Genomic DNA, 14,345 nt, shown 5'->3' with positions numbered 1-14,345 from the left:
TATGTGGTCAACGCCTAGGTTAGATTGAGGAAAAGATGGAGTTAATGAGGACGAAAGTGAAACAGGTGCAGTCTGAGTGCACCAACACAACAAAGACATTGACTAAAATTGAGGATCATATAAGCCAATTGTTGAGCATGTTGGGATACATCAAAAGGAAAATTTGCACCGGGATCCCTAGCAATACCAAGCATAATCCTCAAAGGGAAGGAAAAGAGCACGTGAAAGCAATTGCGCTCCATTCGAGTAAAGTATTGAGTAGCCTAGAGGCCCCGACTCAAAAGGAAATCAAAAAGGATGCTGAAGATGTTCAAGAGGACCCTCAAGAAACTGATGATGAATGTGAACCAGTGAAGGTAGTCGAGCCGAAAGAGAAGTCAACTAGAGAACCCGCACTAATTGAGGTACCATTCCCCTCATGGTTAGAAGATAAGTTAAAATGGGATGAAGAAAATTTTGTAAGTTTTCTAAACTTATTCAAATCTCTTAACATTAACTTGCCTCTAATTGAACTAATTGAAAAAGTTCATAAATATGCCAAGTATTTAAAATATATTATGTCTAGGCTTAGGAAAATATTAACAAGAGAGCAAGTCAATGTAGACGCATCTTGTAGTGCAATTATCTCTAAATAGATTCCCCCAAAAAATAAAAGACTCGAGTAGTTTCACAATTCATATAGAGGTAGGGGATAGTCATTTTAGTAAGGCCCTATGTGACATAGAAGCCAATATCAATTTAATTCCTTTATCAATATATGAAAAACTCGGGCTAGGGGAACTGCAGAATATATAGATTACACTGCGATTAATTTACAGATCTTCAGTACAACCGAAGGAAGTACTTGAAGATGTGTTGGTTAAGGTGTGCAACTTCATTATTCTGGTCGATTTTGTCATTTTAGATTTTGAGGAAGACGGTGAGATACCCATTTTGTTAGGTAAACCAATCTTAGCCACGTCAAGGTCCACCATTGATCTAGAAAATAATAAGTTAACCATGACGATCAGTGGTGAAACAGATATTTTCAAATGTGGTCACCAACAGAATGAGCTAAATAGGGAAAATTTAGGGAAGCAATGTTTCGAAAAATCTATAAAAATCTGTAACAGCCCGTTTTAGTAAAATTAAAAGAGTGGTTTCAGGACCACAAATCTAACCTGAAAATATTTATTTTATTATTATTTTAATGTCTACAAGATGTTAGTAGTGTCGTATAAAAAATTCATTAAGAAATTTTATCGCTTGCATGTTTAATTTGATGAAAAGGACTAAATCCTAAAATATACAAAATTAGAGCTCTATAAGTTAAAAGTACCCTATGGCTATGAAATTAAATGGTTAAGGGATTTAAATGATAATTTTATCATTTATAAAGTTAGCTGACATTCTTGGACATGAATTAAGTATTTTATAAGTTAATTTGTAATGTTATTTAAGTAAAATGATAAATAAGTTAAATGATAATAATAATAAAACATCATCTTCTAAAATGTCCTCATCCACCAAAATTGAAGGTGAGAAACTCCATTAAAGAAGCTTGAAGTTTCGGCCATAGTCTATCCTTGTGTGTAAGTGTAATTTTGTCCAATTTTTAATGATTTCTATGTTTTTGGAGTCGTTGTAGCTTAATCTAGCTAGCCCAGGGATTAATTTGCAAATTTTTTAAAAGGCTAGGGTTTTTCCATAAATGTGTGCATATGATTTTTGATGCTTGATAGAAGAAAATGAACCTTTGTTGATAAATAAACAACTTTTATAAAGTGACTTTTGTTGAAAATGTTAATTAGGGATTTATTTGTAAAATGTGTAAAATACATGGCAAAATTGTGAAATAATGATTTTTATGAGTTTCTATGGGTTTATATAGAATTCGACTAGCATAGTATGTAGATGAAATTGCATGAATTTCAATTTATGGGCTTAAGGACTAAATTGTAAAGAAGTTAAAATATTAAGGGTAAAAGTGTAAACTTGAAAAGTATGTATTGTGGGCTGAATTGAATAGAATGAATATTGAATGGATTGAATTTACTTATTTAGATCAAGTTAAGCTTTGTACGGATCTTGATCGAGGGAAAGATAAAGTATCAGACTAGTCGATCCTATTTCGTTGTTTTTGTGATCATGGTAAGTTTGTGTGTTTAAATAGAGTTTTAATGTATTTGATTTAAATATTATTATGCTATTCATCATATCATGTCATGACGAAAATCCAACGACATTATGACGACTATCGAGTCCCGTTTAAACTTTAGGAATATATAGGATACAAATGACATGTCATTAGGGTTACCATGTTTCGGGTGTTAGTCCTCAATGTCCTACTGGTGGCTGAGTTTCGGAATTTGTTATAGATACTTGTCAGCTTGTGTAAGCGGCATCATGTAGCTACATTCTGACCGTCAGCTTGTGTGAGCACACCCATTTATGGCTTGAGTGAGCATCAATGGAAAGAAAAATGAAAGGAAATGGTTTCAACCATATGTTTATCACACTTTGTGTGAGCTTCCCACGTATCCGATATTATTCTAAGTGGTTCAACAGGCATATAAAGGGAAGGAATGATAAGTGTTCCAATGGTTTAGTTAAGAACTTATGGAAAGGTATGAATTATTGATGATCAAAGTATGTATAATCATGTTACGAAAAGTATGAATTCAAGTATGTTATGTTCATAAAATTTCTCTTACCATGAGATGATTTTGTTAAGTTATGTGTTTAATCACTAACTTGTGTTGTTGATGATGCTTAGGCTTTTGCCAAACTATGTTGGATTGATTCATGTCTATTTTTAAGATTATGCGTTGAAATGGTAAGCTATGTTCATGACTTACGAACTTACTAAGCATTATATGCTTACGTTATTGTTCTTTTCTATGTTGTATAGATTATTGGAAGCTCGATCGGTTTGGAAGTTCGTCGGAGACCTATCACACTATCTAGAGATTATATCGGTAGATTTTGATATTTTAGTCAAGGTTATAATGGCATGTATATATGTGGTATTATGGTTCGTGAACTTTTGGCATTCTTGATGCTTAAATGGTTAGTATTGAAATGGTTCAGTGATGGTATATTTGAATGACCAATTTGGTATGTTTTATTGTGACTTCGTATATGGTCAATTGTGCTAAGGCTTGGTATGGAAATAGATAGTAGTGTATGGTTGATTCATGGATAAATATGCTTATGTTTAGGTTGACTTGATGATTTGTGATTGAGGTGCCTTTTGGCATATTTGTTGTATGGACAAATAACCTATTGAATTGACCTTATTATGCATGTTTTAGGTATGTTTTAAGGGTAGATTCTATGTGTGAATGGCTTGTAGGTGTGTGCTTAAGTTGGGTGAAAGAAAGGGCTTGGAATTGACCTATTTCTTGTCCACACGGCCTAAGACACAAGCCTGTGTCTCAGCCATGTGTTACACATGGCCATGCAACACGGCTGTGTATCCCCTATAGGTTTGAAAGGGTTACAAGCCAGGCAGTTACACGGCCTGGCACATGGGCTTGTGGCTTGGCTGTGTGACCCAAAACAAAAAGTTACACGGGCATGTCAACGAGTTGGCACACGGTTGTGTGTCCCTATTTCGAATGTTAAAGGGCTTGAGACACGAGCGTGTGTCTCAGCCATGTGAGGTACACGGCCTAGCCACATGGCTGTGTGACCCTTACAGTGTGAATTTTTCCAACTTACTAAGGCCTTGAGGGCTCGAATAAGGGACGATATGCATGGGTTTGAATGGATTTTGCTATGATTATGAAATGTTTGGAAATAAATTATTTGAGTTGCATTTTTACAGTAATGCTTTGTAACCCTGTTCTGGCGATAGATACAAGTTAAGGGTGTTACAAAATCCCTAATTACCTTGAGTTAGAAAAGTTATATTCTATGATCAGTGCAGGATGAAAAAGTAAATTTAAGGTACGGGAGAAAAGGAACAAGGTGGAGTGGCTTGACGTATGCTGGACAAATGTTGATAGAAAAGGAACCAAATATGCAACCAAATATAACCTGACAGAGCTGACGGATGAATCTGGTAGCAAAACCTGATATTTTTAGAATTGGGATAAATTTTGTATGTTATTGTACTTTACTATACTAACAATTAGTTTAGAATTTAATGTTATTCAATTTTCCTTTGAAAGTAAACCAAACACTTTGAAAATCAAGAAGAGGGGCCAAAACAGACTCGGCGCCGCAACATGAAACCTTCGTGTCACAACAACAAAAATAGATTCAAGAAATCAAGCAAATCAACTTGATGTCACAACATGGAACCTATGTGTTGTGACAAAGGAATCAGTATACCTTTGTGTTCAAAAATTTCAAAGTGTGTTGCGACATTGAACCCTAATGTCGCGACATAAGTATCTTACCAAGAGTGTCACAATACGGAACCCCTGTGTCTCGACATCATTGCAATTTTCTACAGGTTTAACTTGACCCATTGCGCAACCCGGTGGGCTAAACCTAGTTTTAACTCATTTTTAACTTAAAACAACAAAAGAGTTCCAAACAAAAAACATATCTAATTAAACTTTAAACCTCTCCTAAACTGAAACCATCTCAAAAACCTCTCTCAACCTAAACATTAAAATCTATTTTCTACCCTATTTTCATTATTTTTCGCTATCACCTTCTTTTTCTTTGTGTGTATCAAGTGCAAGTTCAAAATAGATCCACATCCACAAAGGAATTTGGAACAAGCATCAAGAGGATAGACGAGCTTTCAAGTCAAGGTTAAACATTTCGACTAATACTTTTATTTATTTTATTGCATTTGAGATATATTGTTTGATATTCAAGTTAGTTGTTCTATGTAACAACCCGTTTTTCAGTGGTGTTGGAAACAGTGGTCTCGGGACCACAAAACTGACGAGTAAGTTAGTAATAATTAGTATTTAAATTATACGAGTCAATAATAATTTTATATTGAATTTTGATTTGATGAATTTTAATTAATTGAATCAATGGCTAGTATAAGTGGTTGTCCCGAAAGTCAAGTGGTTTCAGAAAATGATATATTTGGACATCGTTTCTGTAAACCGAGCTCATAAGTAGTTTTATTTAAATATTTACGTAGTTATTATATTGATCTGTGAAAGTTTGGTCTGAAAATTTTAGCATTTAGATAGTTAATTAATTAAAAGGTCTAAATGACAAAAGTCGTAAAATCTAATCACTATTGATTTTTATTGAATAAATAGATTAATTAGTAGATGTATGGGGACTCATGAAGTAATTAGACCATGTTTCAATATTAGTGGATGGTTAAAGCACTTATTTATAGATTTTTATATATTATTTCATAGGTTAACTAATAATAAAACAATTTAAATAAGTAGAAACATAAAATGAAAATTTTATATCATCTTTCCATCACCGAAAATAGGAGAAGAAAACTCCATTAAAGAAACCTTAGGTTCCACCAAACAAAAACCTATGCATGTAAGTAAATTTTCCATCTAATTCTTGTAATTTTTATGTTTTTGAGATTGTTGCAACTAGCTCCAGCTAACTTATATCTCCATTTCTGAAACTGTTAAAGATTTTGGATTTTACCATTAATGAATCTTAGTTATTCTTTATGTTAAATGATGGATTTGTAGTATTGGTTGTTGATTAGGACTATTTTGTAAAGTGATTTTTGTTAGTTTTAGTTAAAAGACTAATTTGATAAAATATTAAACTTAACATAAAATTCTTGTGGATTTTGAATAATTATGGATTGTACTAGTATAAGAAGAAATTCGACTAGCATGGGAAATTGTGAAATTTTGATAAATTTGGAATTTCAAGTTTAGGGACTAAATTGAAATAAATGAAAAATTTAGGAAAATCAAAATAATGTTAACTTAAGGGCACATGCATAAAAATAAATTAAAATATTTATTTGAATTTGATAAATTGAATTTAATCATTATAGATCAAGATTTGACTCGTGTGGAGGATAATCGAGGAAAAACAAAAATTACGGATTAGTCCTTGTGATTCAATTGTTAACAAATTTTAGGTAAGTTCGTAGTGTAACAATATATATATGTGTGTGTGTTTCTTTATGATTATATATATATTAATTACTAATTAATTGTGATAAATGTGTAATTTCAGTATTTACTTGTAAATTATTAAATGTTGCAATTAAGTACAAATTGAAAATGAATATTTGGTAGTGGCAAATCTCGTGGTTGCACAACATTGAAATGAATGTAATAGATTTATAGTATGTGTACAGAAATAAGAAGTGCCTCCAAATGTTTAATTTACTCATATTATGAATTTAAGTAGAATTCTCGGCTAAACGTTGTAAACGGTTAGGATAAGATTGGTATACTAATAGGGTTAGTACGCGCGCTTGTACGGGATTGCGCTTTGGTGCCTTTGTTTGCATTTCAACGCCTCTGTTTGCACTTTGGTGCCTCTATATTTGCACTATAGTGCGTCTGTTAGCATTTCAATGCTTTTTGGTGTGTTCTAGGGGAAACCAGAGTATCCGAGTTCAACGGGCCATGAAACTTTACGTTTAAGTGTTAAATCAGTCTTTGAGTTGGATTTTTGTATAATGATATGTTTGTGTATATGTATATTTGTATTGAAGCCTGGATTGATTTGATTTGAGAAAATATTGAAATATATGATTGAATGTTTTGTACTAATGATATGCGACTTTGGAAATGGTTGTTAGGGTTATAATGGTTAAGTTTTATTAGTGATCAGATATAAGTTACAGTGAGTTAAATTGAATTTGAAATATTAACTTACTAAGGTTCATAAGCTTACTAGTTTTGTTTAGTTTTCTATAGTTAACGTTTTGCGGAACAGGTCGGACGGATCAACTTCAACGCTCACACTATCTAGACTCTTTTCGGTAGCTTTTGTCCTTGGGTCATTTTGGTTGTGGCATGTATATAGGATTTAATGTTGTTAAGGTTAATATGTTAATTTAATTGTAATTAAAGCATATGTGGTTTTGAATTTGGAAAATTATGTTTCATGATGATATAATTTTTTATGAGATGTTTGTGCCTTGATTAGGCATTTTTTTGATTTGTTATCTTTAATGATGTTGGAAATGTGATATTTCCAATTGGGTAGGTATTTGATGATATTGGACTTGTTGTTTTTCTTATAGGTATGTGTTTAGTATTTGAAAAATTGTAAACATGGTGGTTAGTTGAATAGCATGTGTATAATGGAAATCTTTAGGTGACATGATAATGGTTTATGTATAACAATTGTGGTGTCAATGAGGGTACATTATTTTGGCACATAAGTTGTATGAGTTTGGTATTTTTTACAGGTTTTAAATGTGTTTTTTAATAGGTCATTTCGGTTAGAAATGAGATGGCTTGATGTCTAGGTTAGAATAGTTATTTTGGCTTAAAAATGAAGTTTTTAAGCTGCACACGACCTAAGACATGGGTTGTCCCACGGTCGTGTGCCACACATGGATTCCTCACACGGTCGTGTTTCTTATATAATTTTAGGTTCAGGGTAGTCCATAGGGTATCAGTGAGTTACACGGCCTGACAACATGGTCGTGTGACCCAACATTGAATCGACATTGAATACATACACGGTCTGGCACACGGTCCGCGAGACGACTGTGTGACACAACTTTGAATACCCACATGGGTTGGGACACGACCTTATGTCCCATATTTTGAATTGTACATGGTTGGTCACCCGACCCTGTTTCCAAGCCACATGGTCTATGCTATGTCACACAGCCTTGCCAGACAGCCGTGTTACCCCTGTTTTCAAAATTTTCAAAATTTTCTATTTTGTTTCAGAATGGTCTTAGAATGTTCCCAAATTATTTTTAGGGCCCCATAGGCTAGGTTTAAGGCCCGTAAGTGTACTTATGCTATAAATGTAATGTGTGATTGAATGTTAGTATACAATCTAATTAATAGTTTCTATTTGAAGTTAATTTTTTTGCATTGTACTATAATGCTCTATAACCGTAATCTGACAACAGAGATAGGTTAGGGTGTTACATTCTAGTTCCAAAATTTATTAAAAATCCATCCGAGAAAATCTAGGAGAACTAACAAACCCGACCCATCAACGGTGACAAACCTCTCCACTTTCCAAATCAAAATGTTGAAAAATTCTTTTTAGAACTTCAAGGGAAGACATTTATCCCAGAACGGGGATTTGAGTCATCGATGATTCTATGTAATGACATATGGCTGTTGGTTCAATATCATTGGTGGGAACGTTTCTGCGTAACCGCTAAAGACTTTGCTGTGGTCCCAGTATACAAGAATTTTATGAATTGTTTCAGGACCAAGAGTCTATGAGACTAGAAGGTGTCACATGGGAAACAATACTAGTACGATGGAAAGAAGTACAAGGCACCCCTCGATCTAATTAGTGAATTTTAAAATGCTCCATATCATGAAAATTATTTTGTGGAGGAAATTGATTTGGAATATTTTAGAGCCATTAATATGGATAATGCTATAAAATATTTAATGGAGGGAAGGGGTGAATGGAAATGTCGCCCCGGTACTGATATTCCCACATCCTTTAATCAAGAAATTATGTTACCTATTGCAAAAATGTGGATACAATTCTTATGCACTAGAATTGATCTTGCTTTAAATGTCTCTAATGTCAATACTTTTCGAGCAGTATTGTTGTATGATGTTTTGCAGAAAAAACATGTGTGTATTGGGACATGGATATATCATTATATGAAGCGGTGCATTAGTGACCAAAAAGTCAGGGTTTTCTTTCCCCACTTAGTGACGACTTTCTGCAAAAAGGCTAGAGTTTCAATGACAACCACTGAGCATTTCATGAATCCATCCAAGAGTATCATAGCAGATTCATTATATAAGTAATATACGGAGCTTCAACAAATACAAACAAAAGATCGAAACAAACGCTAATCGGCTGTTTAACGTCACAACAATAATGTGCAAGCGTACATTGTCGATGCACATATAGTAGAAAAATATGAGTCTGTCAAATATCGATCCCATGAGGATGGTTGTCTTTTGTCTACTAATGCCTGGAATATCAGCAATACTCCAAGCAATAGCTCGTTTATGTTGTTTAAAAATATGGATCAATTTCTCTTATTGAGTTACATCCAGTGTTGCGGAGATAATAACTGGGAGAGTATTGTTAGCACCAAGAAAGACATATTTAAGATGAGTAGGTAGTGGTTTCAATTCCAGAGTAGGAGCTTCATTAATATATGGCTTGAAAATTGGAGCTGTTCTATTGGCTAAGTCTAAGTATTCAATCTTCCATCTATGCCTGAGTTCAATATTATTAACTTCAACCATGTTATCACAATCATCTAAGAATTCATCATCAGATGTCACTGCAAACTCCTCATAAAGTATTGTGCTTTGGTCAATGAATTATTCCTCAATTAGATCATCTAGCACATCGACAATATGGCATTCTTCTTTATCATTGCATTGAATAGATTCAAAAACACTGAAGGTAACGTGCTCATCATTAAGTCGCATGGTCAGTTCACCTTTGTAAACATCAATAAGAGTTCATCTGGTGGCTAAAAATGGTCGTCCCAAGATTATGAGAATCTCCTTGTCTACATCGTAGTCAAGTATGATAAAATCAGTCGAAAAAATGAATTTATCCACACGAACTAAGTAGTCTTTAATTTGCCCTTCAGGTTGAGCCATTGATCTGCTAGTTGCAATGTCAATGCAGTAGGTTTCATGTGACTAATTCCCCACTTTCTGAAAGTAGATTGTGGCATTAGGTTGATGCTAGTTCCCAAGTTGCATAAAGCCCTGCCCAAATAATGGTTTCCAATTGAATATAGGATAGTAAAGCTCCCAAGATCTTTCATTTTGGGGGGCAACTTCTTTGTCAAAACAGCACTACAGCCTTCTATGAGTGCAATAGTTTCAATATCACTACACTTCTTCTTCTTGGACAAGAGCTCCTTCATAAATTTCCCATAATTCAAAATTTTCACAAGAGCGTCTACTAAAGGAATATTGACCTGAAGTTGCTTCAGTGTCTTTAGAAACTGTTGGTACTACTTATCTTGCTCATTCTCCCTGAATCTTTGTGGAAAAAGTAAAGGTGGAGATACATTTGATTGCGCCGACACCTTTGATTTCGTCAACAATTTCAAAGGTCAGACATTAGGCATATAAGTGAGAATTTGTGGAACTTCTTTGTATGGTACATCGAAAAGCTCTTCAAATTCAACCTTCTCACCAAGGATCACTTCACCAGTATCTTGATGGTGCCACAGTTGAGTCTGTAGTTGGATCACCAGTTTGTTTACTACTCCTAAGAATGATAGCCTTGCAGTGTTCTTTCCCCCTTGGATTGGGATTTTCCATGTCGCTAGGTAGTGTGCCTGATGGTCTAGTATTCAAATTCGAAGGAAGTTGCCCTAATTGTGCCTCCAACGTTCGAATAGAAGATGAACTCCTTTGCACAATAGCTTCTGTGCAAGTAATATGCTCTTGCATTAAAGCCTTAAGAGTTGCTAATGAGTCAAAAGGAGAAGCTTACATATACTGTTGTTGTCGATGTCCTTGAACATGCTGATTTGACATTGAAGAGTGTTGTGGTTGCATCTGATTCTAGTGTGGATGTATCTAGCTTTGTTGTGGATGCATCTAAGTGTGATGATTGTAGTTTTACTACTGTTGATTGCAATTCCCTTGTCTTGGATTATAATATCCTTGGGTAGATATATTCCCATATCGAAATGTCTTAGCATTTTGTACAGCAGTCTGAGTTTCCCAAGAATGTTGATTGGGTGTAGAATTATTATAAGAGTTGCCATAAGAATTGTTGCAGATGTTACTGACATAAAAGGCATTCTCTACATGTTGTGGACAATCTTCATAGCTATGGTTGTCACTACAAATATCACAACAAAAGGTAGGAACATCAACTTGTTGAGAGACTTGTATAGGTGCAACATCACTAGTCCCTTGCATATTTTTTTATCATATTTGCAAGAGAAGAAAATTGAGCATTAAGTGCAGATATTATGTCCAATTCAGTAACTCTTGGAGTAGCTTTTGCTTATGCAGTTCTAGAGATAGGATACTGATAATCATTCTGAGCAATTCTCTCAAGAATTCCAACAACATCATTATAAGTACAATCCAACAAAGGACCTTTGGCTGATGTGTCAACAAAATTCATCATGTGTGAATTCAACCCATTATAGAAAGTTTAAATTTGTCTTTCTTGTCGAATGTCATGCATGGGGCAACGTCGAAGTAAATATTTATAACTTTCCCATGTAATGTGAAGATTCTCATCATCCAGCTGATGATAAGCTGTAATATCATTTCAGAGATGTGCATTCATTATAGGCGGGTTAAAGCACAAAAAAACTTGTGTTGCTAGTGCATTCCAAGAAGTAATTGATCCAGTCGGTAGCCCAAGGAACCAAGTATGAGCTCTTCCCTGCATGGAATATGGAAATAATTGCATCTTCAAAGCATCATCAGGAACACCTTGTTGACTAAAAAAAGTACAAATAAATAAAAATGATTTAAGATGTTATCGTGCATCGTCATGTGGCAGTTCAGCATATTGCCCATTAGAATTCAACATTTGAAACATTACTGGCCTGAGTAAAAAATTATCAGCTTGCTAACAACTCCCGAATGTAAGTCATCCAAGATAGGTACTACAAAGTCTCGTATAGTTCTATTTTCTATTTGAGCGTCTTGCACCAACGGTGGGTCATTAGTAGTTTGATGTTGCACCTGGGGTTTGGCTTCATTGTTTCTTGGTAAAGCTATATTCCTTTGTTATTGAAGTCTCCTCCAAACGATTCTTTCAATTTTTAGATCAAAATTAATAAACTCCGAATTAATTCGGGTCATCAAACACCTAATGTAACACCCTGAAATTTGGACCTAGAAGTATTGGGCCTTAAGCAAGGGAACGGTTTGGAAACTGTGTACAAAATTATGTCTACTATAGTGGTTAAGGGTCCTGAGAGGAGTTGGAAAAGTCCTGGGTTCAAACCTGGGCTTTAGCAAAAATTTTGGTTTTAAGTGGATAAAACCTTGGACGCTTGGATGTAGGCCTTTTAAATTATTGTGTTAAAAAAATGTCATAAGGAAGCATATGGTCTAGTGGTTGTGGCGTCATTAAGGTTGTAAGGGAGCTTAGGTTCAAGTCTTGGCTCTTGCAATTTATTTTGGTTTTTCTTTTAAAGGAACCTGGACTTTGGCCTTTAGACCTTTTAGTTAATTGAAGACAAAATGTGACACAAAAGAACTTGTGACAAAGAGGCAAGTGGCATGTTGAGGTATTAAGGGGGAATTGGGTTCGAATCCCATTGGAAGCAAAAAGGATATTTATTTTGCTAGCATGAGGCGGTAGGAGTTTGAGGTGGTTTCAAACTCTGTTGGGTGAGAGTTTGAATGGGTTTTGGAGGTTGTTATGGAGGATATTTGGAGAGATTTGAGGAGAGAATATTGGAATTTGGGGAGGAGGTTGTTGTGGAGAGCGCTATATATCATCTCATTTGTTCCTTTTTTAGAATGGGGGGAGATCGGCGAGGCTTTCAAGGTTTTCGTCGCTTTCTCCAACCTACATTGCTTCCATTCCTAACTGGTGGTGGTCGAGGTTGATTGACACATTGCTTGGGAACCAAGGGTGCGATGATCATTGATTTGCAGAGTAAGAGTGTTCGGATCGAAGGGAATCTGCAAATCGCATCAGCTGTGTAAACTCTCCACTGTAATTGTAGAACGACAAAAGCCGAAAAGCCAAAATACAATGTTTGGGACCACACGAGCGATCTGTGGAGGCCTCTATGAGCATTTTCATAGGCTTAGGCCGTAATGGGCCACATTGAGCAGTGTGGGCTCAATGGGCTTGTGGGCCTCACACGGATGAAACCCACTATTTGTGGCAAATACTAGACTAGGCTATGTAGATCTCATAGCCGTGGTGAAATCTAGGCTGAACAGGCCACACGAGTGTGTGGGCCCACTTGGGCCGAGTAATGGGCCTTGGGCCCATTTACACTGTTGGATCAATTAGGTTACCTAAGTCGCTCGAGGCGACTGCAGACCTTTCGAGAGGTCAATATCTGGACCGAAATACCCCTGAAGGATAAAATTACCGAAATACCCTTGAAGGGTAATACTATTGAATTACCCTCGAAGGGTATATTTACTAAAATACCCTCGAAGGGAAATATTATTGAAATACCCTCGAAGGGTAAAATTACTAAAATACCCTCGAAGGATAAACTGATCGAAATACCCCCGAAGGGTAAAATTATCGAAATACCCCTGAAGGGTAAAATGACTGAAATACCCTCTAGGGGTAAAATGACTGTAATGCCCCTATATGGTTAAATGATCGTAACGCCCTTGTAGGGTAAAATGACCTTAATGCCCCGATAGGGTAAAATGACTGTAATTCCTCTGTAGGGTAAAATGACTATTTTTCCCCTCGGGGTGAAATGATTGATTTGCCTGTGATGTAAATGAATGATTCGTCCGGGATGTAAATGATTGATTTGTCTATGATTTGTATGATTGATTCTGTGCATGGCATTTAACATACACGACATACTGCATGGGGTGGGGATTCTGTTATGGAAGAAGTACTGTATTGGTGGCTCTTCCACAGTCATTGTTACTGGTGGTTTGGCTACATATACTGTTATTGGCAGCTTTGCTGCGATACTGTTGCTGGCAGCTTTGCTGCGATGCTATTGATGGCTTTGTGTCGATCATATTACCATTACTGATGGATGTGTGTTGATCATATTACCATTACTGATGGTTGTGTGTCGATCATATTACTACTACTGATGGCTTTGTGCCGATCATACTACTATTACTGATGGCTGTGTGCCGATCATATTATTACTACTGATGGCTTTGTGCCAATCATATTACTGTACTTATGTCTTTTAGCCATTCTATTTATAGCTTATAGCTATCCTTTACTGACTCTTAGCCATTACGGTTATTAGCGACTTTTTTGCGATCATCGTTAGTCTTTGCAACCGATGCTACATAAGGAGTGTAGGGATGGGTCGGTCAATTTAATCCCCACAGGAGTGTAGGGTTGGACAGGAGATGGAGTGCAAGGTTAGTATGGGTATTTATACATTGCATATACTGATCTGATATTTAGATGGGCTTAGGCCCAGATATATGTGATATGTTCCATTTGATATGGGCTCAGACCCAACTAAGGTTGATGGGGGCTAAGGCCCAATTGTCACCGTTACTATATTGGGCTAAGACCCACATTGTACTGTTACTGTTAAAGGGCTCAGGCCTAGACTGTGTTGTTTCTGTTTATTGACTGTTTCTTCAATAAGGGGATTACAC

This window comes from Gossypium raimondii, chromosome 8, assembly GCF_025698545.1.
Source record: "Gossypium raimondii isolate GPD5lz chromosome 8, ASM2569854v1, whole genome shotgun sequence".
Classification (NCBI taxonomy): Eukaryota; Viridiplantae; Streptophyta; class Magnoliopsida; order Malvales; family Malvaceae; genus Gossypium; species Gossypium raimondii.
Note: the sequence above shows the minus strand (reverse complement) of the source record.